The 26843-nt window shown below is 45.4% G+C and overlaps 1 long non-coding RNA gene across 3 annotated transcripts; it reads left to right on the top strand.

Annotated features, from left to right (window-relative positions):
- The first annotated feature begins 320 nt into the window (after positions 1-320).
- LOC144684168 (uncharacterized) lies at positions 321-15957 on the top strand. 3 transcript variants are annotated; one of them, XR_013577429.1, is made up of 4 exons: positions 321-448; positions 572-934; positions 6275-6850; positions 15746-15957. It is a non-coding gene; the product is annotated as an uncharacterized LOC144684168 (long non-coding RNA). The 3 variants fall into 3 exon arrangements; XR_013577427.1 differs by lacking the exon at positions 15746-15957 and having other exon boundaries at positions 6789-7224; XR_013577428.1 differs by lacking the exon at positions 15746-15957 and having other exon boundaries at positions 6275-7224.
- The last annotated feature ends 10886 nt before the right edge of the window (positions 15958-26843 follow it).

Here is a 26843-nt window from a genome sequence, read left to right as displayed (position 1 = left end):
GCCCAGATAAGGGCAAAGGGGAGGCTGGAACACTATGAGGGAGGGGAGGGGAGGGGTTAGATATTGCTGTGGTTTGGGTGGAGGTCTTACATGATGGTCAACACCCTGGGGATGAGCAGCTTGATAAGGAGCGAGTTGCTCTATCTGTCCTTCACCATCTTGCATTCGTCAACAGTGAAAAACAAGCCGCTTCCAGGAACTCAGCCCCAATAGGAAAACCTTCTGACTTGTTGATGACTGAATGTATGTTTTTGTGCATATGTGTGTGTGTGTGTGTGTTTGGCATTTTAGTCACAGGGAGTCTATAGTTGGGTCAGGTACAGATTGATCTGGCATTGGCTCTGGTTTAGTTACTGGTTCTGCATGGTTGCCACAGTACTAAGTTATCAATAATTATTGATCTACAGAGAGCCGCGACACACAGGCTGTTTGACCCATCTAGTCCCTGGTATGTCCTCCACATGAGCTACAATCCCAATCCCTATTCCAATATCCCTTTACTCCATCTTTCCTTCAACAATCCATCAAACTGATGCTGAATTGTTTTTAAAAATTTATTCACATGATGAAGGTATTGCTGGCAAGGCCCACCCCATCCTTTTACAGGAGGTAGTGACAGAAGAGCATTGGATAGAAGAACATCAGAGTCACCCATGTTGGTGTGGGACTGCAGTCATATAGATGCCCAGACTGGATTCTGCTTCCACCCACTTGAACATAAGAGATAGGAGGAAGCCATTCATCCCCTCGAGCCTGCTTCACCATTCAACATGGTGATATTGGTATAAATCAGCCTTATATACGTTCAACGATGGAGCATTCCAACCTCTCTGGAGTAGAGAATTCCAAAGGTTCACGACCCTTTCAGTGAAGAAGTTTCTCCTCATCTCAATTCTAAATGATCGGCCCCTTATCCTGAGACTAGATTCCCCAGGTAAGGGAAACAACATCTCAGTATCGACCCTGTCAAGCCTTCAGAATCTTGTATGTTTCTTTGTGAGTTTAGGCCCGATTTACTCAGTCCAATGAAAGTACATCCTTTCTTAAAAATGGCACTCCAGGAGTGGCCTCACCAAAGTCCTGTATGTTTTTTTTATTCTTTCATGGGATGTGGCCATCACTGGCATGTCCAGCAGTTGCTGCCCTTGAACTGAGTGGCTTCATAGGCCATTGCAGAGGGCAGTTAAGAGTCAACCACATTGCTGTGGGTCTGGAGTCACATGTAGACCAGGCCAGGTAAGGATGGTAGATTTCCTTCCCTAAAGGGGATTAGTGAACCAGATTACTGTAAGTAGCTTTCAATTTCAGGTTTTATTAATTGAGCTTAAATTCAACCAGTTACTATGGTGAGGTGTTGAACCCATGTCCTCCCAGAACATCAGCCTGGGTCTTTGGATTACTAGTCCAGTGACATTACCACTACACCACCATCTCCCCCAGTTGTAACAGGTTTCCATATTCTTGTACTCCAATCCCCTTGCAATAAAGACCACCATGCCATTTCCCTTTCTAACTGCTTGCTGTACCTTCAAGCTAACTTTGTGTTCCTTGTATGAGCACAAACAAGGCCCTTTGAAAATTAACATTTTCATGTTTCGCACCTTTTTAAAAATATTTTGCTTTGCTATTCTTACTACAAAAGTGAATAGCCTCACACTTTCACATTATACTCCAATTATTGCCTTGTTGGCCATTCATTTAACCTGTCTATATTTCTTTGCAGCTTCTTTGTGACCTCCTCACAGCTTACATTCCCACCTAGTTTTGTATTATCAACAAACTTGGATACAATACTCTCGGTTTATTCATCTGAGTCATTAATGTAGATTGTAAATAGATATTGCCCCAACACTGATTGTTGTGGCAATCCACTAGTCACAGTCTGCCAACTTAAAAATGCCCTATTTATTCCTACTATCTGCTTCCTGTCTGTTAACCAATCCTCTATCCATATCACCCCCAACTCCGTGAGCCGTTATCCTGTGCATTAATCTTTTGTGTGGCACCTAATCAAATGCCTTTTGGAAATCCAAGTAGAACACATCTACTGATTTCCTTTTTCTAATCTACTTGTTACTTCCTCAAAAACTCTAATAAATTTGTCAAACATGGTTTCCCTCCTGAAAAATCATTTTGACTTTTTCTGATCAGACTATGATTATCAAAGTGCATTGTTAAGACTTCCCTAATAATAGATTCCAGCACTTTCCCACGATTGATGTCAGGCTAACTGGCCCGTAGTCCCCTCCTTTCTTGAATAGTGGTATTACATTTATAATTTCCAATCCACTGGGATAGTTCTAGGACCTAGGGAATTTTGGAAAATAATAACAAGCACATTCACAATCTCTGCAACTATCTCTTTTAGAATCCAAGCATATAGGCCACCTGGGGTCACCAACTGTGATTAAATGTATTCCTGGAGGTTTCATCACATGGCTTGCCCCCACATTACAGCCAAGCTTTGGCCAATGCATCCATCTTGTGATGCACTGCCTCCCTGCACCAGCCGAAAAGCTATAAGACTCATTACCCAATTGGATGATGAATGACTGTCAGCCAAACAGTCTATTTATTCCCATTTTCAATATTTTTATGTCCAGTAAAGGGAAATGTTCAAATAAAATTTTTAAAACTATCTTTTTTAATGTCCCAATGATTTTTCTCCAGGGTTGCACATAGCAGTGGCCTGGAAATTGACCTTCAATTCCTGGAGACTTCAGGCCAATCCTGGAGGGTTGGCAACTAAAAGACCACCAGGTCCTGTGGGTTTGTTGGATTTTAGTTCCTTAAGTTTCTCCAGTACTTTGTTTCTGTTGGTATTAATTGTCTTAGGTTCCTCACTTTTATTAACTCCTTGGTTACCATCTATTTCTGGCATGTAATTTGTGTCTTTTATCGTGAAGACAGTCCCATTCTTTCATCGTTTTAAACACTTTGAGTAACTTGCCCCTGAATCTCCCATGGTCTCATAAAAACAGACCCAGTTTCTCAAGTATTTCTTCATGTTCATATTTCCTGATAACAGGCAGCATTTCAGTGAGTCTGCCTTTTACCCTCTCTATTGCTTCAACATCCTTCCTACAGTATGGGATGAAATACAGCACACAAGGCACCAACTGTAGTCTTAACAAGTTTTTATAGAAATTCACCAATACATCTCCTATGCATATGAATGGTGTCAACTGGAGCTTAGCTAGTAGCACTCCAGAGATTTATGCACATAATCCAGTCTAGCACTCCCAGTGCAGTACCAAGGGAGTACTGCAGTGTCAGAGGGTCAGTACTGAGAGAGCACTGCAATGTCAGAGGGTCAGTACTGAGGGAGCACTGCACTGTCGGAGGATCAGTACTGAGGGTGCACCACACTGTCAGAGGGTCAGTACTGAGGGAGCGCCACACTGTCGAAGGATCAGTATTGATGGAGCGCCGCAGTGTCAGAGGGTCAGTACCTTGGGAGCACTGCAGTGTCAGAGGGTCAGTACCTTGGGAGCACTGCAGTGTCAGAGGGTCAGTACTTTGGGAGCACTGCAGTGTCAGAGGGTCAGTACCTTTGGAGCACTGCAGTGTCAGAGGGTCAGTACCTTGGGAGCACTGCAGTGCCAGAGGGTCAGTAGTGAGGGAGCACTGCAGTGTCAGAGGGTTAGTACTGAAGGAGTGCCACACTGATGGAGGGTCAGTACTGAGGGAGTGCCGCACTGTTGGAGGGTCAGTACTGATGGAGCGCCGCAGTATCAGACGGTCAGTACCTTGAGAGCACTGCAGTGTCAGAGGGTCAGTACTGATGGAGCACTGCAGTGTCAGAGGGTTAGTACTGAAGGAGTGCCACACTGACAGAGGGTCAGTACTGAGGGAGTGCCGCACTGTTGGAGGGTCAGTACTGAGTAAGTGCTGCACTGTCAGAGGGTCAGTACTGAGGGAGTGCCACACTGTCGGAGGGTCAGTACTGAGGGAATGCCGCACTGTCGGAGGGTCAGTACTGAGGGAATGCCGCATTATTGGAGGGTCAGTACTGAGCGAATGCCGCACTGTCAGAGGGTCATACTTGGGGAGTGCTGCATTTTAGCAGGGTCAGTACTGAGGGAATGCTGCACTGTGGCAGGATCAGTACTGCAAAAGTGCCGCACTGTTGGACACTCATTACTAAGGAAGTGCTGCACTGTGGGAGGGGCTGTACTGAGAGAGCTCTACACTGTAAGAGGTGCCATCTTTCAGATGAGTCATCAAACTGAGACCTGTCTACCCTTGTGTGAGTGTAAAAGTTTCAACGGCACTATTTCAAAGAGGAGCAGGGGAGTTATCCTCAGTGTCCTGCCCAATATGTATCTTTAATCAGCATTGTTCCTATGTTCCTATCGTTGACCATTATCATGTTGTAGTTTGTGGGATCTTGCTCTATGCAAATTGAGTGTTCTATTTCTTACATTACAACAGTGACTACATTTCCAAATTACTTTTTAAAATTCATTCATAGGAAGTGGGTGTCGCTGGCTAGGCCAGCTTTCATTGCCCACCCCTAATTGCCCTTGAGAAGGTGATGGTGAGCTGCCTTCTTGAACCACTGCAGTCACCCACAATGCAGTTAGGGAGGGAGTTCCAGGATTTTGACCCGGTGACAGTGAAGGAACAATGATATATTTCCAAGTCAGGATGGTGAGTGACTTGGAGGGGAACTTCTAGGTGGTGGTGTTACCATGTGTCTGCTGCCCTTGTCCTTCTAGACGGTAGTGGTCATGGGTTTGGAAGGTGCTGTCGAAGGAGGCTTTGTGAGTTGCTGCAGTGCATCCTGTAGATGGTACACACTGCTGCTACTGTGTGTCGGTGGCGGAGGGAGTGAATGTTTGTGGATGTGATGCCAAATTAAGTGGGCTGCTTTGTCCTGGATGGTGTCAAGCTTCTTGAGTGTTGTGGGAGCTGCACTCATCCAGGCCAGTGGAGAGTATTCAATCACACTCCTGACTTGTACCTTGTAGATGGTGAACAGGCTTTGGGGAGTTACTCGCCGCAGGATTCCTAGCCTCTGACCTGCATTTGTAGCCACAGTATTTATATGGCTAGTCCAGTTCAGTTTCTTCATTGGCTGTAAGGCACTTTGGGATGTCCTAAGGTGGTGAAAGGTGCTATATAAATGCAAGCCTTCCTTTTTTTCCTTTTTTAAATAATACCCAGTGTTTTGATTATCTCATTGACATGTGCTGTTCTTAATCTCTAGTGAACTTGAATCCTCAATTCCCTCGGCTCCTCAGCTTTTTCCCAAAGTATCATTATTTGACCATCAAAATCCACACCTCACAGGTTATCATTGAATTTCATCTGATCCATTTCTTGCCCATTCCAATAATTAATCAGTTTGCACCATGCAACTTCCTTTGGCCCTCAGAGTTATTCACAGTGTTTCCTAATTTCAAATTGCTTCTGAATTTGGACACCACTCCCTCAGCTCCAATATATTTGATATACACAGTGTACAAAAGTGGTTTCAGAACAGAACCATGTGGTTCACCACTTCCCACCCTGAGAAACTGCCCTTAACTCCAACTCTCTGTAACCACCCTCGAAAACGCTTTTGAACCCAATTTCCTGCTCTTCCCCCACTAAATTCCATATCTCTCCACTTTTGTTGTCTCCAGACTCAACTATTCCAATAATCATACAATCTTAGCAACTTACAGCACAGGAAGAGGCCATTCAGCCCCTCGTGTCTCTGCTGCCCCTTTGAAAGAAGAGTCATGTTTAGTTCCCTAGTCTCACTTCTTGTCCATAACTCTATAAGCTCCTCATCCTCATGTACTTTTTAAAAACGTATTATTTCATGGGATGTGGGTGTCGCTGGCAGGGCCAGCATTTGCTGCCCATCCCTAATTGCCCTTGAACAGCATGCCTTACTCAGCATTTCAGAGGGCAGTTAAGAGTCAACCACATTGCTGTGGGTCTGGAACCACATGTAGGCCAGACCGGGTAAGGACGGCAGATTTCCTTCCCTAAAGGACATTAGGTGAACTAGATGGCTTTATGACCATCAATTATAATTTTATGGCTACCATTACTGAGACTAACTTTTAATTCCAGATTTTATTAATTGAATTCAAATTCCACCAGCTGCCATTGTGGGATTTGAACCCAGATTCCCAGAGCATGAGCCTGGGCCTCTGGATTATTAGCCCAGTGACTTCTAAAATTGTTTCTGAGATCAGCTTCCACCTCATTTTCAGGTACAGCATTCCAGACTTTGACAACTCAGAATGAAAACAATTTCTCCTTATCTTCTTTCTAGATCTTTTGAATCTATGATCCCCAGATATTGACCCATTGACGCATTCTTCTCTATTCTATTAAAACCTCTCATCATTGCCATGAGAAGTCGATTACAGCCATGAATTACTTACGGGCATATTGAACTTGTTAAGGAAGACATGTGTGTTTTTAAAGAAATACAAGCAAGGACACTGAGCTAAAGAGGGCTGATAATGTCAAGTGACCACTTTCCGGAAAATTCTTATGTGGATTATACTGACAGACCTGTCCTGACAGAATATGGAATGTTGTACCTGAAAAGGTGTCATGTTCTTTTTCAAGCAGAGACAGTTGAAAGGGAGATACAAAAATTGAAAAAGGCTGAACTTTAATCTCCTGTGGTTGCAGAGGCAAAAGACTGATTACCACATCTCAGCAGTCATCTAAAATCTATCTCCTGTTTATTCACATCTCAGAATGTGTAAAATGGTCGGAAATCAAAGGAAACAGATTCTGGGTGCAAGATGTGTGTTTTTCCCTACAGGAATACACAGGGAAAACTAGATTAAAAAGGTATCTGCAGAGCAGTGCATTAGTATGCTGGCGTGCTATGTGTGTGAGAAAGAAGAAGACCAACTAGTCACCCCTGCAGTTGCAGGTGAAGTCTCTTGCTCTCTCTCTCTCTCTCTCTCTGTTGCTGGAGGCAAGGCAGCGGAAGCCACAATCAAAAAGGAAATAGGACAGCTTCTTCAGCCAACCTGCAGAACCAAGTGCCTCCAAACCCAATGTGAAACTGCCAAAGTCAGCTCTACTGGAATCACCCAACTTAACGACTGCAACATTTCATCTCTATGTCTCACAGACAAGCCAAAGACTGATTTGTATATCTTTTTAAACTTTTATTTGGACTCTTCTCATTTTTGATCTGTGTGTATGTGTGTTGTATTTTTATTAGCTTTCTCGGGTTTTTAGTAACCGATAAACTTACTCTTTCAAGAAAACCTGGCTCCTTCGAAAACATAAATACATTTGGACTGGGGAAAGGTGACCACGAGGGAAGAGATCCTTTACAAATTAACATTGTTGTGACCAACTGAATGAAGAAGGGGAGCCAGTTCATTCCTCCTCACCCGGGAACATAAGATTCGGGAAGTTAACAAATTAGGAGACCTTTCCCAGGGACTGGTCGTAACAAATTGGGGGCTCGCGCTGTAACAGTTCCCACAGATGAATCGAAAGAATTAGAGTAGGGAAAGTAAACTGTTCCTTTGAAACCAAGTTCCCACAGATGAATTGAAAGAATTAGAGTAGGGAAAGTAAACTGTTCCTTTGAAACCAATTTTAAAAATTGCAAAAAGGCTTTCGAGAGTCTGTACAACTAAAGTGTAAAATGTTCACATTTGATGCTAATGTTTTTACAGACAGAAGGAATGTTAGTTATGAAAATTTAGCCGTTCTGTCCCTCGAACAGTTAAAGGATTTAATGAGGCACTTTGGATTAGAACTTCGCCCGAAAGCCAGACACTCCGAAATTTTAAAAGGGGTGGCCAACACTCTACAGGTGGGAGTTGAGGACAATGAAACAGACAGAGTAGCGGGACAGAGGTTAAAATTGGAGCAGCAGAAATTAAAATTTCAGGAAAGAGAAAGCGAGAAAGAGGAAAGACAGGAAAGGGGACGGAGGGTAGAGGGAGAGTTTCAGGACAGAGAGGGGGAAAAGGGAGTTTAAACTCGGGCTGAGGTGCAGGAATCCTCTGTCCCTCGAAGATGCCACTGGCTCAGACTTGAGGGCTGAGGCAACCCTGGTTGCTCATTTAATCCCTAAGCTTGATGAAGCAGAGGTGAAAGCCTCCGTTATCTCTTTCAAGCGGTCGGCACAGCTGTTAAAGTGGCCAGTCCAGCATTGGTCCTTATTACTGCAGAGTAAGCTTTCAGGGAAAGCTCATGAGGTTTACTCACTCCTCCCTGAGGAAAGTGCCACTGAATATGAGGTAGCAAAAAGGACTATTTTAAGTGCGTATCAGTTAGTGCTGGAGGCGCACTGTCAGAATTTCCGCACCCTCAGGAAACGGCCTGACCAGACGTACCTGGAATTTGAAAGGCTTAACCAACTTGCTTTTGACCAATGGATGCAGGCTCTTAAAATGGAAGCTACTTAGGAAAACCTCTATGAAATAATTCTCCTGGAGGAATTTAAAAACTCCATATCCTTCCCAATAAGGACACATCTAGAGCAGCAGAGGGTAGCAGGGGCCAGACAAGTAGCCACACTGGCTGATGATTATCAGCTGATCCACAAGCCCTTGTTCCAGTAGAGAGCCTCCCCCAGTCACACTCAACCAACAGGAAAGGATAGAGGTGGGAGAGTGATAGAAAACTGAGCACCCATGGGAGGGAGGGAAATGCTGGGGGCCCTCCTCAAGGCAGAAAGGGTGGTGCTGAGATGCAAAGTGAGGCCAAGAAGCCTGTGTGTTTTAACTGAAGGTAGGGCACCTCCAGGCCAGCTGCTGGAGGTTACGGGAAAAACCGGTGGGATTTATAGGGGCACATAGCCCCCTTGCAGAGAATGGGAGTCAGTCAGAGAACATGGCAGCACAGGCTGTGAATCCCTGTAGAGGCTCTCCTGAGTGTGCAGATGAGGTTTAAAAACAATCCCTGAGAGTTGCAAGGGTTTTGAATCCGAAGGAAGGGTGGCTACATTTCCCCAGGGTGAGGTGAGTAAGCCTGTAGTAATACTGAGAGACACAGGGGCCAGCCAAACTCTACTGCTGGCAAAAGTGCCATGGTGCTGGTAAAGGGGATTGGAGGAGGCTATATGCCCATTCCCCTTAAACCGGGTGCATCTGGAGTGTGACCTTGGGAGTTGTCCCCAGTTTGCCTGTGGACAGGGTCGACCTGCTCCTAGCAATGACCTGGTGGGATCAAAGGTAATAGCATCCCCAGTGGTCTCAGAGACGCCCACTGAAGTCAGGGAGACTGAACAGCTGCAGCAGAAATGTGCCTGGCATTTTCCCTGACTGTATAGTAACGCAATCTATGGCCAGACAAGCTCCGTCAGTGGGGGCTGAAGTGGCATTGCAGACAGGAGACCTTATGGTCTGGTTATCTGAAACCTTTCTCAGGAGTCTAGAAGACCCTAAGGAGGTAATAAATAGATCTTCCTTGGTAGCGGCCCAGCAAGCTGACCCACTGTTAAAAACATTAGCTCAGACTGCACACACTGAAGCTGAGGCAGAAGCAGTCCCTGAATGCTACTACATTAAGTGAGATGCTGATAAGGAAATGGAGACCCTCTCAGACCTGTAAACGAGGAGTGGACAGTGATCTACCAGGTAGCAGTGCCACTGAGGTACCATAAACATTAGGGTTAGCTCACAAAATTCCGATGGCTGGGCATGTCAGTATACACAAAACCCAAGCATGCATCAGCCAGCAATCTTACTGACCACAACTCCATAGGGATGTAGTAAGGTTTTCAGGAATGTGGCCCATCTGCCAGGTTGTGGGAAAACCCCAACCTGCAATAAGACCTGCACCTATGATTCCCATGCTGGCTTTTGGGGAACCATTCAGCAAGGACTGTGTAGGGCCCCTGCTCAAAACAAAAGGGGGCTACCGTATATCCTTACCATCGTGGACGTGGCTACTTACTTCCCAGAGGCTGTTCCCCTGAGAACCATATCTGCTGGTGAGGGAATTGACCCAATTCTTTACCAGGTATGGTCTGCCCACCGAGATCCAGTCGGATCAAGGCTCAAATTTCATGTCGAAAATATTCCAGGAAGTCATGGGTAACCTGGGCGTGACCGAGCTGAAGTCTTCAGCGTATCACCCACAGTCACAGCGGGTGCTAGAACAGTACCACCAGACCCTAAAAACAATGATCAGGGCACACTGCCGCGAGTACCCACATGGCTGGGATAAAGAGCCAGGTTTTCTTCTCTTCACTACCAGGGACTCACCCAATGAGTCCACCAGTTTCACTCCATTTGAATTAGTTTACGGGCACCAAGTGGGAGAGCCTCTGAAACTAATCAAGGAGAGGTTTTTTAGAATAGAAGGATAAAGTCTCCATGTTAGACTATGTAACAGTGTTCTGGGAGCAACTCATGAGAGCCTGTGATGTGGCCCAAGAACACTTGAAAGTCTCCCAGACAGCTTTGAAAAAACAAGACAAACATGCCAGGGTCCGAACCTTTCAGCCAGGAGACCGTGTGTTAGTGTTCCTACCAATACCAGATTAACTCTTAAAAGCCTGGTTCAGTGGCCCGTACAGAGTAACAAAGAAGCTCGGGGAAGTAAACTATCTAATTGAGACCCGCCGGTCAGGGGAAAAAGCAAAGACTGTGTCATGCCAACATGATAAAGCAATATTACAGCCGAGAGGGGGGACAAGCAGGTAACAGTCTGTCCCATTGCCACCGACCTAGAGGGTGAGGGTGGCAGTGGGGGGTGAATTGGAAGGAGACATGGGTGAGGCCCACATTGAACCCCCTACTACCCAGCTAACCAGCACAGAGATACTGGCAAACATACTCGTTATTCATCCTCTTAAGCGCAGAACAACAAGCAGACTTGGCGAGGCTGCTCACTGCATTTAAAGCTTTATGCAGAGGCAAGCCAGGCTGCATCACCCTAGCCCCACATGATGTGGATGTAGGAGAGGCCCTTCCCATAAGACCATGAGACGTAGGAGCAGAAGTAGTCCATTCAGCCCATTGAGTCTGCTCTGCCATTCAATGAGATCATGGTAGATCTGATGATCCACAACTCCACTTTCCTGCCTTTTCCTCATAACCCTTGATTCCCTTACTGATTAAAAATCAGTCTATCTCAGCCTTGAATATACTTAACGACCCGCCTCTACAGCCCTCTGCAGTGAAGAATTCCACAGATTAACAACCCTCGGAGAGAAGAAATTCCTCCTCATCTCTGTCTTAAATGGGCGACCCCTCACTCTGAGATTATTCCCTCTCGTCCCAGACTCACCCACAAGGGGAAACAACCTCTCAGCACCAACCCTGTCAAGCCCCTAAGAAAGACAACATCCCTATTGCCTAGGCCCAGAAAAGCTGGCCCAGGTTGGTGAGGAGGTTAACTACATGTTGGAGCACCAACTAATAGAGCCGAGCAGCAGTAGCTGGAGCTCCACAGTTGTGCTCATGCCCAAGCCAGACAGCTCCACAAGGTTCTGCACTGACTACCGAAAAGTTAATGCAGTGACCCGAGCCAACTCCTACCCAAGACCCCAGCTGGAAGACTGCATAGATAGGGCAGGTAAAGCAGCCTATATTACAAAGATAGATTTACTCAAGGGATACTAGCAGGTTCCCTTGACTGCCCACAAGAAGGAAATCTCTACCTTCGTAACTCTGGATGGGTTATACCAGTGCTGGTCCTGCCATTTAGACTCCGAAATGCCCCAGCCACCTTCCAAAGACTGATGCACCAGGTAGTGGGGGGACTTAGCCAATTGCATAGTGAACCTAGACAACTTCCTAGTGTACAGCGACACCTGGGAAACTCACTTAGAGCAACTGGAAGCCCTCCTCCAGAAAGTACAGCTGACCTAGTGGTCAATCTCGCAAAGAGCAAGTTCGCTAAGGCTCAGGTGACCTATCTAAGGCACGTAGTGGTTCAAGCTCAAGTACTGCCCAGACCTGCAAAGGTACAAGCAGTAGCCTAGTTCCCCATTCCCACCACAAAACGGGAAATTATGAGGTTCTTGGGGGTGTGTGGGGTCTACCGCAAGTTCGTTCCAAACTTCAGCACAGTAGCCGCCTCACTGACAGACCCACTACAGAAAAAAACAAAGGTGGTATGGACTGAGAAATGCCAGACAGCTGTCGAAAAGCTGAAAGCCATTTTAACAGGTGAGCCTGTGCTTGCAGCACCGAACTTTAACCAATCATTTAAAGTAGCCATCAACGCGAGTGACATCAGGTAGCGGCTGGGTCCTCCAGGAAGGCGAATCTGGGATAGAGGACAATTGGGTATTTCTCCAAAAAAACTAAACAAGTATCAGAAACGGTACTCCATGGTAGAGAAGGAAACCCTCTGTTTATCACTGGCTCTCAAACACCTTGAGTATACATATTTTTTATTCATTTATGGGATGTGGGCTTCGCTGGCTGGGCTAGCATTTTTTGCCCTAGTTACCCTTGAGAAGGTGGTGGTGAGCTACCTTCTTGAACTGTAGGTACACCCACAGTGCTGTTAGGGAGGGAGTTCCAGGATTTTAACCCTGTGACAGTGAAGGAACAGCGATATATTTCCGAATCAGGATGGTGAGTGACTTGGAGGGGAAGATGTCCAAAATGGATATAGAGAGGTCAGTCTATACTGACCACAACCCGTTAACTTTTGTGGAAAAGTTTAAGACACAGAATGCCAGGTTATTCCGTTGGAGTTTGTTTCTTCAACCGTACCACCTAAAAAACACCCCCAACGCCGGGAAATCAAATGTGAGTGCAGACGCCCTGTCCAGAACTTAGAGACCCCCAGTTAGAACTAAAGAGATAATACTGACCAAGGCTAGGAGAATGGCTGTGTGTGTGTGTGTCTGTGTGTGTGTGTGTATCTGTATGTGTGTGTCTGTGTGTGTGTGTCTGTGTGTGTGTGTGTGTGTGTATCTGTATGTGTGTGTCTGTGTGTGTGTGTCTGTGTGTTTTATACATTTTTTCCCTTCGTGATGAAATGAGTAATGAAATGAGAATGAATCTCATTTAATTTGTGGTGCTTGGGAAGTGTCATGAAAAGCAGATTACAGCCACAAATTACTTACGGACATATTTAACTTTTTAAGGAAGACTTGTGTGATTTTTAAATAAATACAAGCAAGGACACTGAGCAAAAGATGGCTGATAATGTAAGGTGACCACTTTCTGGAAAATCCTTATGTGGATTATACTGACAGACCTGTCCTGACAGAACATGGACTCTGAACTCCAGCGAATATAATCCTAATCGACTCAATCTCTCCTCATATGTCAGTCCCGCCATCCCAGGAATCAGTCTGGCAAACCTTCACTGCACTCCCTCTATAGCAAGAACATCCTTCCTCAGATAAGGAGACCAAAACTGCACACAATATTCCAGGTATGGTCTCACCAAGGCCCTGTTCAATTGCAGCAAGACATCCCTGTTCCTATACTCGAATCCTCTGGCTATGAAGGCCAACATACCATTTGCTTTCTTTACCGCCTGCTGCACCTGCATGCTTACCTTCAGCGACTGGTGTACAAGGATACCCAGGTCCCATTGCACATTCCCCTCTCAATTTATAGCCATTCAGATAATAATCTGCCTTCCTGTTTTTGCTACCAATTTGGATAACCTCACATTTATTCACATTATGCTGCATCTGCCATGCATTTGCCCACTCACTCAGCTTGTCCAAATCACACTGAAGCATCTCTGCATCCTCCTCACAGCTCACCCTCCCACCCAGCTTTGTGTCATCTGCAAATTTGGAGATATTACATTTAGTTCCATCATCTAAATCATTAATATATATTATGAATAACTGGGGTCCCAGCACCGATCCCTGCGGCACCCCACTAGTCACTGCCTGCCATTTGGAAAAAGACCCATTTCTTCCTACTCTTTGTTTCCTGTCTGCCAACCAGTTTTCTATCCATCTCAATACACTACCCACAATCCCATGCGCTTTAATTTTACACACGAATCTCTTATGTGGGACTTTGTCAAAAGCCTTCTGAAAGCCCAAATAAACCACATCCACAGGCTCCCCTTCATCAACTCTACTAGTTACATCCTCGAAAAGTTCCAGTAGATTTGTCAAGCATGATTTCCTTTTCATAAATCCATGCTGACTCTGTACGATTCTGCCACTGTTTTCCACATGCTCAGCTATTAAATCTTTTATAATGGACTCTAGAATTTTCCCCACTATTGACGTCAGGCTGACTGTCTATAATTCCATTTTCTCTCTGCCTCCCATTTTAAATAGTGGGGTTACATTAGCTACCCTCCAATCTGTAGCAACTGTTCCAGAGTCTATAGAATCTCGGAAGATGACCACCAATGCATCCACTATTTCTACGGCCACTTCCTTAAGTACTCTGGGATGTAGATTATCAGGCCTCGGGGATTTATCGGCCTTCAATCCCATCAATTTCCCCAACACCATTTCCCTACCAATACTGATTTCTTTCAGTTCCTCCCTCTCACTAACCCCTGTGTTCCCCAACATTTCTGGTATGTTATTAGTGTCCTTCTTTGTGAAGACAGAACCAAAGTATGTACTTAGTTGGTCAGCCATTTCTTTGTTCCCCATTATAAATTACCCTGTTTCTGACTGTAAGGGACCTACATTTGTCTTCACCAATCTTTTTCTCTTAACATACTTATAGAAACTTTTACAGTCAGTTTTTATGTTTCCTGCAAGCTTACTCTCATACTCTATTTTCCCTTTCTTAATCAATCCTTTGGTCCTCCTTTGCTGAATTCTAAACTGCTCCCAATCCTCAGGTCTGTTGCTTTTTCTGGCCAATTTATATGCCTCTCCTTGCATCTAATACTATCTATAATTTTCTTTGTAAGCCATGGTTTGGCCACCTTTCCTGTTTTACTTTTGCGCCAGACAGGAATAAACAATTGTTGCAGTTCACCCATGTGCTCTTTGAATGTTTGCCATTGCCTATCCACCGTCATCCCTTTAAGTAACGTTTCCCAATCCATCATAGCCAACGCGCCTCATACCATCATCGTTTCCTTCATTAAGATTCAGGACCCAAGTCTCAGAATCAATTATGTCACTCTCCATCTTGATGAAGAATTCTATCATATTATGATTGCTCATCCCCAAGGGGTCTCGCACAACTAGATTGCCAATTATTCCTTTCTCATTACACAATACCCAGTTGAGGATGGCCTGTTCTCTCGTTGGTTCCTCAATGTATTGATCCAGAAAAACATTCTGTATACACTCCAAGAATTCCTTCTGTATGGTATTGTTACTAATTTGATTTGCCCAATCTATATGCATATTAAAGTCACCCACAATTACAGATGTTCCTTTATTACACACGTCTCTAATTTCCTGTTTAATGCCATTCCCAACATCACCACTACAGTTTGGGGGTCTATGTACAACCACCCACTAACGTTTTTTGCCCCTTAGTATTTCTCAGCTCTGCCTATACAGATTCCATATCGTCGGAGCTAATATCTTTCCTCACTATTGCGTTAATTTCCTCTTTAACCAGCAATGCAACTCCACCACCTTTTCCTTTTTGTCTGTCCTACCACATCTCCTGTGGTTGCAGAGACAAAAGACTGATTACCACGTCTCAGCAATTATCTAAAATCCATCCCCTATTGATTCATATCTCAGAATCTGTAAAATGGTCGGAGATCAAAGGAAAGATTCTTTAAGCAGGACGTGGTTTTTTTCTCTTACGGGAATATACAGGGGGAAAATGGGTTAAAAAACTATCTGCAGAGCAGTGCTAGTGTGCTAAGTGGTGGTGTGCTGTGTGTGTGACAGCAAGGAGAAGACCAACTAGTCACCCCGGCAGTTGCAGGTGAAGTCTCTCTCTCTCTCTCTCTTTCTCTCTCTATCTTTGTCTGTTGCTGGAGGCAAGGCAGCGGAAGCCACAATCAGAAAGGAAATAGGACAGCTTCTTCAGCCAACCTGCAGAACCAAGTGTCTCCAAGCCAACTGTGAAACTGCCAAAGCCAGCTCTACTGGAATCACCCAGCTTAGCGGCCACAGCGTTTCGCCATCTAAGCCTCACGGACAAGCCAAAGACTGATTTGTATATCTTTTTAAAAAACTTTTATTTGGACTCTTAACTTCTCATTTCTGACCTGTGTATATGTGTGTTGCGTTTTTATTATTTTTCTCAGGATTTTAGTAACTAATAAATTATTCTTTCTTTGACTCAAGAAAACCTGGTTAAACTGGCTCCTTCTAAAAAATACATTTGGACTGGGAAAAGGTGTCCAAGGGGAAAGGGATCCCTTTTTAATTAACCTTGTTGTAACCAGCCAAGGGGCGGTGGAATAAAGAGGGGGAGTCAGCTCATTCCTCCTCAGCCGGGAACATAACAAAATTGGGATCCCGTTCAGGAAGTTAACAAATTGGGGACCTCGCCCGGGGACTAATCGTAACACCATCTTGAAAACCTCTATTCGGCCACCATTTCACCTTCTCAGTTCCAAGGAGGACAGTCCTAACTTTTCCAACCTCTCCTCATAACTGAAATTCCTCATCCCTCATAACATCCCGATAAACCCCCCCCACCTGTAGCCTTCCTAAGGCCTTTCTGTCTTCCCTGAAGTCTGCTGCCCAGTATTGTCCACTGAGGCCTAACCAGTGATTTAGAAAGTGGTAATGAAATAGCTATTTCCTAGTACTTCTTTCATATTAGTATTCACTGCTGACAGTGTGGTCTCCTCAACATTGCGGAGTTCAAACACAGATTGGGTGGTGCTTCGCCATATGCCTCCGTTCGGTCCACAAGTGTAAACCCGAGTTTTTGATCCTCTGACAGTGTAGCATTCCATCAATGGGAGTGTCGGCCGAGATCATGTGCTAAAGTCTCAGGAGTGGGTCTTGAACGCATAGTCTTTTGGCTTGAAAGCAAGAGAATGAGAGAGAGAGAGAGAGAGAGAGAGAAAGAGACGGTGCAACCACTGAGCCATAACTCATAGAAATGCTTTGAAATAGAAGTCATTGTGACCTGGATAAGGAATCCTGGCTGATTTTTGTCTTCACCTCTCCAGCCCAAATCCCAATACCAGGAATGGCATTTGCCTTTACAATTCACTGGGCAACGATACTAAAATATTCACAACCTAATGTTCACATGTCGGATGGTGAAAAGGATTGTTTTCAACTATCAGGCTCCATTATGGAGTCGTACACGAGCTGGAAATCGCCTCAGTGTCAGCCAGGGCTCATTGGGTAGCTCTCTCGCCTCGGAGTCACATGGTGTGGGTTCAAGCCCCACTCAAAGACACGTACTCAAAGATTGATGTGGACAGACCTGATGCAGTACTGAGGGAGTGCTGCACTGTTGGAGGGTCAGTACTGAGGGAGTGCTGCACTGTTGGAGGGTCAGTGCTGAGGAAGTGCTGAACTGTCAGAGGGTCAGTACTGAGGGTGTGCTGCACTGTTGGAGGGTCAGTACTGGGGGAGTGCTGCACTGTTGGAGGGTGAGTACTGAGGGAGTGCTGCACTGTCAGATGGCCAGAACTGAGGGAGTGCTGCACTGTCAAAGGGTCAGTAGTGAGGGAGTGCTGCACTGTCAGCGGGTCAGTACTGAGGGAGTGCTGCATTGTCACAGGGTCAGTACTGAGGGAGTGTTGCACTGTCAGAGGGTCAGTAGTGAGGGAGTGCTGCACTGTCAGTGGGTCATTACTGAGGTAGTACTGCACTGTTGGAAGGTCTGTACTGAGGGAGTGCTGCACTGCCTGAGGGGCTGGCTGTTTTGCAGATGAAAGATTAAAGTAAGGCCCAACCTGCCTTTTCAGGTGGCTGTAAAAAATCCCAGAACACAATTTGAAGAAGAACAGGGGATTTATTCATGATACCTTGGGGCCAATATTGATCCCTCAATCAGCATCACTAAAGCAGATTATCTGGGTCATAGTCACATTGCAGTGTGTGGGATCTTGCTGTGCGCAAATTGGCCGCCACGTTTCCCATATTACAACAGCGATTACGCTTTGAGAAGTACTTCATTGACTGTAAAACACTTTGGGATGTTCTGAGGTGGTGAAAGGTACAGGGGGTCCTTTTGTTCTTTCCGGAAGTGCTTGCGTCCCCACACGATGGGTCTTGTGGAAATGATTGAGGTGTGCGAGGAGCTTTCCATAACAGAATCCGATTCACTCCCCGCGTTTCTCCCCCTCACCCCACCCCACCTCATCCCCAATCCCCAGGAGAGAGGGAAAGTTGAAAGGGAGAGTTAGTGCTCGCCCCCAATTGTCGAGCGGCATTGACGGGATTAGGCCCACCCTCTCCAGCCACTGGGGGGGCTCTACAGGAGGAGGCAAGAGTGAAATATGTTGGAAAATGGGGAGGATGAAGGATTGGGGCTTTAGTCAGACAGTGGGAAATATTAAAAGTGGAATTTTCTGAGACCCAGTGATCCCTGCAGTAGCAGCAAGGCAGGTAAACGATGGTCCCAGCCAGCAGAATACTGAAGGAGGGTCAATGGAGATGTTTGGGAGTCTGTGGGTGGTGGTCCTGTTGAAACTGATGAGCTCTGTAGTCGGCCGACGACTGAAGCCTCAGTGCGTCCTGCACTTGTACCCCTCCCCCACAACCAAACATGTAAAAAAAAATGATGCAACAAGGTCTGTGGCATTGCAACCATCACCCACCACCCCCCCTCCCCAGAGTGAAGAACAAGAGCATTTGGAGATAGTGTTATAACCGAAGGCCAGCTGGAGGGTGCGGAGTGTGGATTCACTATCAGGGGCCCACACTCGTCACCAGAGCCTCCCATCCAGTTCACTCAGCGTCCAGTGTGTGAGCCACACCTTCTGCACCCCAGCTTTCTGTCAGAGTTGCTGCGCTGCAGGGTAACACTTAACAAGCTTAAGAATAAAAAGAGGGAAAGGAGATTGAAAAATAGAAAAAGACATTGAGGAAAAGATAGAGAACAAAAGGCCTGTATTTCCATAGCCCCCTCCCCAACCTTGGGGCAGCACAACCCGTTTACAGTTAATTAAGTATTTTTGAAGTATAAACATTGTTTAACGTGTGAACTCTACCAGTATTTTGTGTTTAAACTTATGCCAAAAAATTGACAAATCGTCAGAATGTGTTGTAGTTTTTCAGAAGGAACACTCCAAGGGAGAGAATCGAGGATAGTTTGACATAAAGAGCAGTATACAAACATAAAACGCACTCATACAAGAGACCATTGACACCAGGTCTGTCTGTGCATTTAATAAGGAATTAGATGCACACTTGGAGAAGGACAGCATATGAAATAGTTTGGAGAGCAGAGGGTTGGGATTATTCTAGAACGGCTTGATGGGCCAAATGGACTTCCCTCTGGGTTTAAATTTTGATTATTCAATATCTTGAGTTCTTTGGGCAGGGTATCTCCCTCTCAGCTCCATTCTTTATTAAAAAGTCATCATTCAATCTCGTTCAGTTGTGTCTTACCCAACAACCTCTCAGCCTATCTCTTAGCTGCAACATTATTTATCAAATCACAGAATCATACAGTGTAGGAGGGGGCCATTCAGCCCACTGTGCCAGCTCTTTGAAAGATCTATCCAACTATCCCCCGCTCCCCTGCTCTTTCCCCATAGTCCTGCCAATTTCTCCTGTTGAACTATTTATCCAATTCACTTTCAGAAGTTCCTATTGAATCTGCTTCCACTGTCCTTTCAGGTAGCGCCTTCCAGATCGCAACACCTCGCTGTGTAAAAATAATTCCTCTCATCTTCCCCTCTGGTTCTTTTGCCAACGATCTTACATCAATGTTCCCCTGACTACCAACTCTCCTCTGACTGGGAACAGTTTCTCCTTATTTACTCTGTCAAAACTCGTCATGATTTTGAATATCTCTTAATAAATTTTCCATTAACGTTCTCTGCTCTCAGAAGACCAACCCCAGTTTCTCCAGTCTCTCCACGTCACAATTAGTAAATAGTTCTTATCCCTCCGCCCCGGATGCCCTCCCATGCTGGGGGTACGGTCTACACACGTGCTGGTCTCTTGCAGCATCTCTCACCCTCAATGAACGAGCCTAAACAGTGAGCATCAGCGGGGTATTCCACCATGGTGGGGGCATCACAGAGCAGTTGGATCCTGTCGTCTTCCATTGGCTCAGTGCATCCTGAGCACAGGAAAACCCCAACTGCAGCATCAGCTTCAGCTTAGACCATTGTCTTAAATTCACAAGCCATTAAAAGTAGCAGTGCAGGTGAATAAAACCAGAAAGAGTTCAAACAAAACACTCACTTCAAGAGGTTAGAACTAGGCTAACTGATTAGCTTAGAACCACACTTGGAGAACTCTGCACAGTTCTGGTCTGAGTACCAAAAAAACTTGACAGAGGCATTGAAGAAGTTGCAAACAAGGATGATACCAGAACTGAGAGATTATAACTTTCAGGCAAGGTTGAAGAGACTGAGGCTCTTTTTACTGGAAAAGATTAGACTGAAGGGTGACACAATGGTGATCTTTATATTTATAAAGGTGTTTGACAGGGTAGATGTAAATAAAATAGTTCCACTTCTGGAGAAGACCAGAACCAGGAGTCATCAATATAAGACAGTCACTAATAAATCCAAAGGGAAATTCAGGAGAAACTTCTTTAACCAGAGAGTGGGGAGAATGTGGAACTCAATCTCACAGGGAGTGGTCAAGGTGAATCGTATAGAGACATTTAAGGGGAAGTTGGATAAAGACATGAGGGAGAAAGGAATAGAAGGATTTGGTGATAGGGTGAGAAGTAGGGCAGGAGAAGGTTCATGTGGAGCATAAACACCAGCATGGACCAGTTGGGCCGAATGGCCTGGTTCTGTGCTGGACAATCTGTAGAATCCTATGGAACTGACCTGGGACTCTCTTCTGAAACCCCTTCCCCTTCCCTAAAGGACATAAATGGACCAGTGGTGCTTCATGACAATCTAACTGCTTCAAGGCAGCTTTTACTGAAGCAACAACAACAATTTGTATTTGTATAGTGCCTTTAATGTAATAAAACATCCCAAGGTGGCTTCATAGGAGAGTTAATCAGACACAATCTGATACCAAGCCACATAAGCAAATATTAGGACAGGTGACCAAAAGCTTGGTCAAAGCGGTAAGTTTTAAGGAGGACAGTGAGGCAGAGAGGCTTAGGGAGGGAATTCCAAGGCTTAGGGGCCCAGGCAGCTGAAGGCACAGCCACCAATGGTGCAGTGATTAAAATTGGGGATGCCCAAGAGGCCAGAGCTCAAAGAATGCAGAGGGTTGTAGGGGCTGGGGAGATGAGCATTTGTGGCATTTTAAATTGAAAAAAATCCCTGGGAGTGTGTCAATATTTACATGGGGTCACCAGGAGAGTATCAGAGGCGGGGGATGGGGAAACGGGAGACAGGGAGGTCGAAGAGATGGGGAGATGTGGAGGGGGTAGTAGGAGAGGGAGATGGGGTGAAAGGAAGATGGGAAGATGGGTGAAGGGAAGTAGAGCTGGGGAAACAGGGAGATGGAGAGAGAGAGAGGGGAATGCGAGGGATTCTTGTTTCCTGAGAGTGTGGACAAGGCCACCTGGTGGTGAAGATATGCTCCAGACACTGTCACTGGGTGTCTGACTATTCGACTATAGACAGTTTTCCCAGTAGTGGTAAGAGTGGAGACCCTGGTTAGTGTGTTTTCTTCTATGTGGAAGAGAGCGACACGCATTCCAGCCAGGTAACTAATTCGTCAATAAATCAAGAGAAAGATTAGAGAAATTATTTTGAGAAATGTGTCGGCCATGGCTCAACACTTCTGCCTCTGAGTCAGAAAGTTTTGGGTTCAAGCTGCACTCCTTGCACTTGACACCATAATCCAGACTGACACTCGCAGTGCAGTACAGAAATAATGTTGCACTGTCGGAGGGTCAGTACTGAGAGAGCACTGCACTGTTGGAGGGTCAGTACTGAGGGAGTGATGTAGCGTCAGAAGGTCAGTACTGAGGGAGTGCTGCACTGTCGGAAGGTCAATACTGAGGGAGCGCTGCACTGTGGAGGGTCAGTACTGAGGGAGTGCTGCACTGTCAGAGGGTCAGTACTGAGGGTGTGCTGCACTGTCAGCAGGTTAGTACTGAGGGATTCATTGGACCAATGTCATTGGACCAATAATCCAGCTCATGCTCTGGGGGTATGGGTTCAAATCCCACGATGGCAGATGGTGGAATTTAAATTCAATTAATAAATCTGGAATACAAAGCTAATCTTAGTAATGGTGACCATGAATCTACCACTGATTGTTGTAAAAACCCATCTGGTTCACTAATGTCTTTTAGAGAAGGAAATCTGCCGTCCTTACATGGTCTGGCCTACATGTGACTCCAGACCCACAGCAATGTGGTTGACTCTTAACTGCCCCTCTGAAATGGCCTAGCAAAACACTCAGTTCAAGGGCAATTAGGGATGGGCAACAAATGCTGGCCTTGCCAGCAATGCCCACATCCCAGGAAAGGATGTAAAAAAAAACAGAGGTCCTGTCTGCTCCTTGAGGTGGACATAAAAGATCCCATGGCAGAACAGTCTTGAAGGACTGAATGGCCTCCTCCGTTCCTGTGTTTTTAAAACCCCAAAGATCCCACAGCCACTATTTGAAGAACAGCAGGAGTGTTTTGCCAATATTTATCCCTGAACCAACATCAGGTCATTATCATTTGCACACAGCAAGATCCCACAAACATTTTGTGGGCAACTTGTCTGCTGTGTTACAACAATGACTACACTTCAGAAGTACTTCAAAGGCTGTATAGCGCATTGCGATGTACTGAAGTTGTGAAAGGTGCTATATAAATGCAAGTTTTTATTGAGTCTATTATTATGGATGAAATTTCAAAATACTTGGAAGTGCATGGTAAAATCGGGCAAAGTCAGCATGGTTTCATCAAGGGGAGGTCATGCCTGACAAATCTGTTAGAGTTCTTTGAGGAGGTAACGCATACGTTAGACAAAGGAGAGCTAATGGATGTTATCTACTTGGACTTCCAGAAGGCCTTTGACAAGGTGCCGCACAGGAGGCTGCTCTGTAAGATAAGAGCCCTTGGTGTTAGAGACAAGGTATTAGCATGGATAGAAGATTGGCTGTCTGGCAGGAGGCAGAGAGTGGGGATAAGGGGGTCCTTCTCAGGATGGCGGCCGGTGACTAGTGGAGTTCCGCAGGGATCAGTGTTGGGACCACAACTTTTCACTTTATACATTAATGATCTAGATGAAGGAACTGAGGGCATCCTGGCTAAGTTTGCAGATGATACAAAGATAGGTGGAGGGACAGGTAGTATTGAGGAGGCGGGGAGGCTGCAGAAGAATTTGGACAGGTTAGGAGAATGGGCAAAGAAGTGGCAGATGGAATACAACGTGGGGAAGTGTGATGTCATGCACTTTGGTAGGAAGAATAGAGGCATGGACTATTTTCTAAATGGGGAGAGAATTCAGAAATCTGGAGTGCAAAGGGACTTGGGAGTCCTAGTCCAGGATTCTCTTAAGGTTAACTTGCAGGTTGAGTCGGTAGTTAGGAAGGCAAATGCAATGTTGGCATTTATTTCGAGAGGACTAGAATATAAAAGCAGGGATGTGCTGCTAAGGTTTTATAAGGCTCTGGTCAGACCACATTTAGAATATTGTGAGCAATTTTGGGCCCCGTATCTCAGGAAGGATGTGCTGGCCCTGGAGAGGGTCCAGAGGAGGTTCACGGGAATGATCCCAGGAATGAAAGGCTTAACATATGAGGAACGTTTGAGGACTCTGGGTCTATACTCGATGGAGTTTAGAAGGATGAGGGAGGATCTGATTGAAACTTACAGAATACTGAAAGGCCTGGAGAGAGTGGACGTGGGGAAGATGTTTCCAATCGTAGGAGAGACTAGGACCCGAGGGCACAGCCTTAGAGTAAAGGGAAGACCTTTTAGAACAGAGATGAGGAGAAACTTCTTTAGCCAGAGAGTGGTGAATCTATGGAATTCATTGCCACAGAAGGCTGTGGAGGCCAGGTCATTGAGTGTACTTAAGAGCGACATAGATAGGTTCTTGACTGGTAAGGGGATTAAAAGTTACGGGGAGAAGGCGGGAGAATGGGGTTGAGAAACTTATCAGCCATGATTGAATGGCGGAGCAGACGCGATGGGCCGATTGGCCTAATTTCTGCTCCTATGTCTTATGGTCTTATGGAGTCCCTGAAGTTATGCTGTAGTTACACCATTCATCAGCAGAGGGCAGTTATTCAGGTTTGCTCTTGTAACTCGGGTGTAACGCGAGTGTAGAAACTGTGTAAATTGTTCACACTTGCACAGTGGAATCTTTAAAAGCAGTCGAGAAAGAACTTGTATTTGTCTAGCTCCTTTTACAACCTCAGGAGCTCTTTACAGCCACTTTTGAAATGTAGTCACTGTTATAATCCCACGACAGCTGGTGGAATTCACATTGAATTCATAAAATTTGGAATTGAAAGCTATTTTAATGACGGTGACCATGACAACTATTGTCTGGTTTGGACGGAAATCTGCCATCCTCGGCTGGTCTGGCCTACGTGTGACTCTAGACCCACTGCAGTTGACTCTTAACCGCCCTCTGAAATTGCCCAGCAAGCCACTCGGTTCTAGAGCAATTAGGGATGGGCAACAAATGCTGGCCTTGCCAGTGAAGCCCACATCCCATGAAAAAATAAACAATAATGCAGCAACATTCTACAAACAGCAATGAGATAATGATCAAATAATCTGCTTATTACTGATGTTGAGTGAGGGATAAATATTGGACAGGGTGCTGGGGAGAGTTCCCCTGCTCTTCTTCAAATTTGTGCTGTGGGATCTTTTAGATCTGTAGAGAACATATCTTTTTATTTTCTGTTGGACTGTTGAATTAGAATTACAATGGCTGCAATTTAAAGGACATGTCCACTGGAGCAGGGGGAGAGATATATCCAATGTTGCAGTCCTGGAACAGGTTGTGCCATGAAAGACAGGATGGTGCCGGAAAGGAGTCCTGGGCCAAGGAAGCTGCCTGACAACAGCATTTTAATTGGCTCCTGATCAGGTGACCAGGGTTTTGTGCGGTAGCAGTGCAGCAGAAAGTTCCTGGCCTGCATAGAGAAAACACCTAAAATCTCTTTTCCTCATTTCTCTAAAACCTGCTCTCTCCCTCTCTCTGAGGAAACCCCTGTAAAAAGGAAAGGTGAAAATCAATGTTAGAGAAATTGAAAAGTAAGTTCTCGACCAGTGAACTAAATACTGAAAGTGCAGGAAGACCACCTCATGTCATCAACAAGAACTGAAAGGAATTTGAATGACATTGATCAAAATCAACCCATCGAATCCTGTACCCCAGATTGGTGCTATTGAATTGTTTTATCCCACCGTTAAAATCCATGTTCCTGTGTGTCTTATGTGTCTTGTGTATGTGTGTACAGGGATTTAAGAAGGGGGTAGAGTTTAAGTTATATTGTTAGAAGTTAGCAGTTCATATTTCTTTTGCCACTAGTTAAAGACAATTTGTTCAATAAACAGTTATTTACTTATTAAGTTTACGAACCAGGTGCTCGTAATCTGTTAAACTAAATTACAGTTAGGTAAAATTGGGGCAACCTGGTGGCTTGGTCAAATTTTTTCACATTTGTCTCGGCTCGGGGAGCAGTGGGGCTTGATATTACAGCGCACTATCCCCAGTGAGTCATGACACATCAACCTGAGTGAGTAGGCAGGTCTTAGCTTTAACATAGAATCACACATCGATTACAGCACAGAAGAAGGCCATTCAGCCAGTCATGTCCTTGCTGGTTGTCTGCCAGAGCAACTCTGTTGGACCTACCCCTTTTCCACGTAGCCCTCAATTTTTTTTCAATTTAGATAATTATCTATTTCGCTTTGGAAAGCTATAATTGAATCTGCCTCCACCACACTCTCGGGCAGTGCATTCCAGGTCCTAACCACTCACCGCGCCAAAAAATTTCCACACGCCGCCTCTGTTTCTTTTTTCAATATTTCTAAACGGTAAATAAAAATGTTCAAAGAAAAGTACAAAAAATAATCTCTCTTCGTGTCCCGGTGATTTTTTTTTTCTCCAGGGTTGCAAAGGGCAGCGCCCTGGAGATTGATCTTCAACTCTTGGAGCCTCCGGGCCAATCCTGGAGGGTTGGCAGCCCTAAATTGCCCATGTGGTTCAATAGCTAACAAAAACAGAAAATGCTGGAAAAACTCAGCAGGTATGTGGAGATCCACAGGCGCTATCAGACCTGCTGACTTTTTTTCCCCAGCATCTTCTGTTTTTGTTTCAGGTTTCCAGCATCCACAGTATTTTGCTTTCAACCTGGTTGAATAGCTATGCCTGTTGGGGCCAGACATGAGGAATGACCACTTGCAGGAGGTAGTGAAAGACCATCCCTGTCAGTGGAAATGGGTCTTGAGTGAAGAAAAAGACAGGAAACATTTTTTTTAAAATACCGTTGATTTTTTTTGTATTAACATGTAGGTGAGTTCCGAGATCTGGGATTATGAAATGTATTTCTGTTAAACTGCTGAAATAATATGCAACGATCAGTTCGTTATTAAGTAATGTAAAGAATGAAGAAATGGGGTGGTTTTACGATTTCCTTTGAGCACACATTGTACAATGACTCTCCGGTGCAGTGTCAGTGTGACACCGCTGAGGGGGGCACCATGTCTACTAACGACTTCCGCCCCGCGGCCTGTCAGTCAGCGGAACGATTTCAGTGAGACACTCATGGGGAGGGGGGGCGGGGCAGGAGGAGCTCTTCACCACTTCCGCCGCACGGCCCGTCCGGCGGCGGCGGCGGAAGGTCTTCAGCGGGACACCCACGGCGGAGACTTCCGCCCGTTACCCTCCGGAGGGCGTTTGGCGTGGCAGCCATGGGGGCAGCAGGCGGAGAGAGTGGGGGGGGGAGAAGCGATTTCCGC

This window comes from Cetorhinus maximus, chromosome 9 (assembly GCF_964194155.1).
Source record: "Cetorhinus maximus chromosome 9, sCetMax3.hap1.1, whole genome shotgun sequence".
NCBI lineage: Eukaryota > Metazoa > Chordata > Chondrichthyes > Lamniformes > Cetorhinidae > Cetorhinus > Cetorhinus maximus.
Note: the sequence above shows the minus strand (reverse complement) of the source record. Positions and strands in the feature narration are given on the sequence as shown.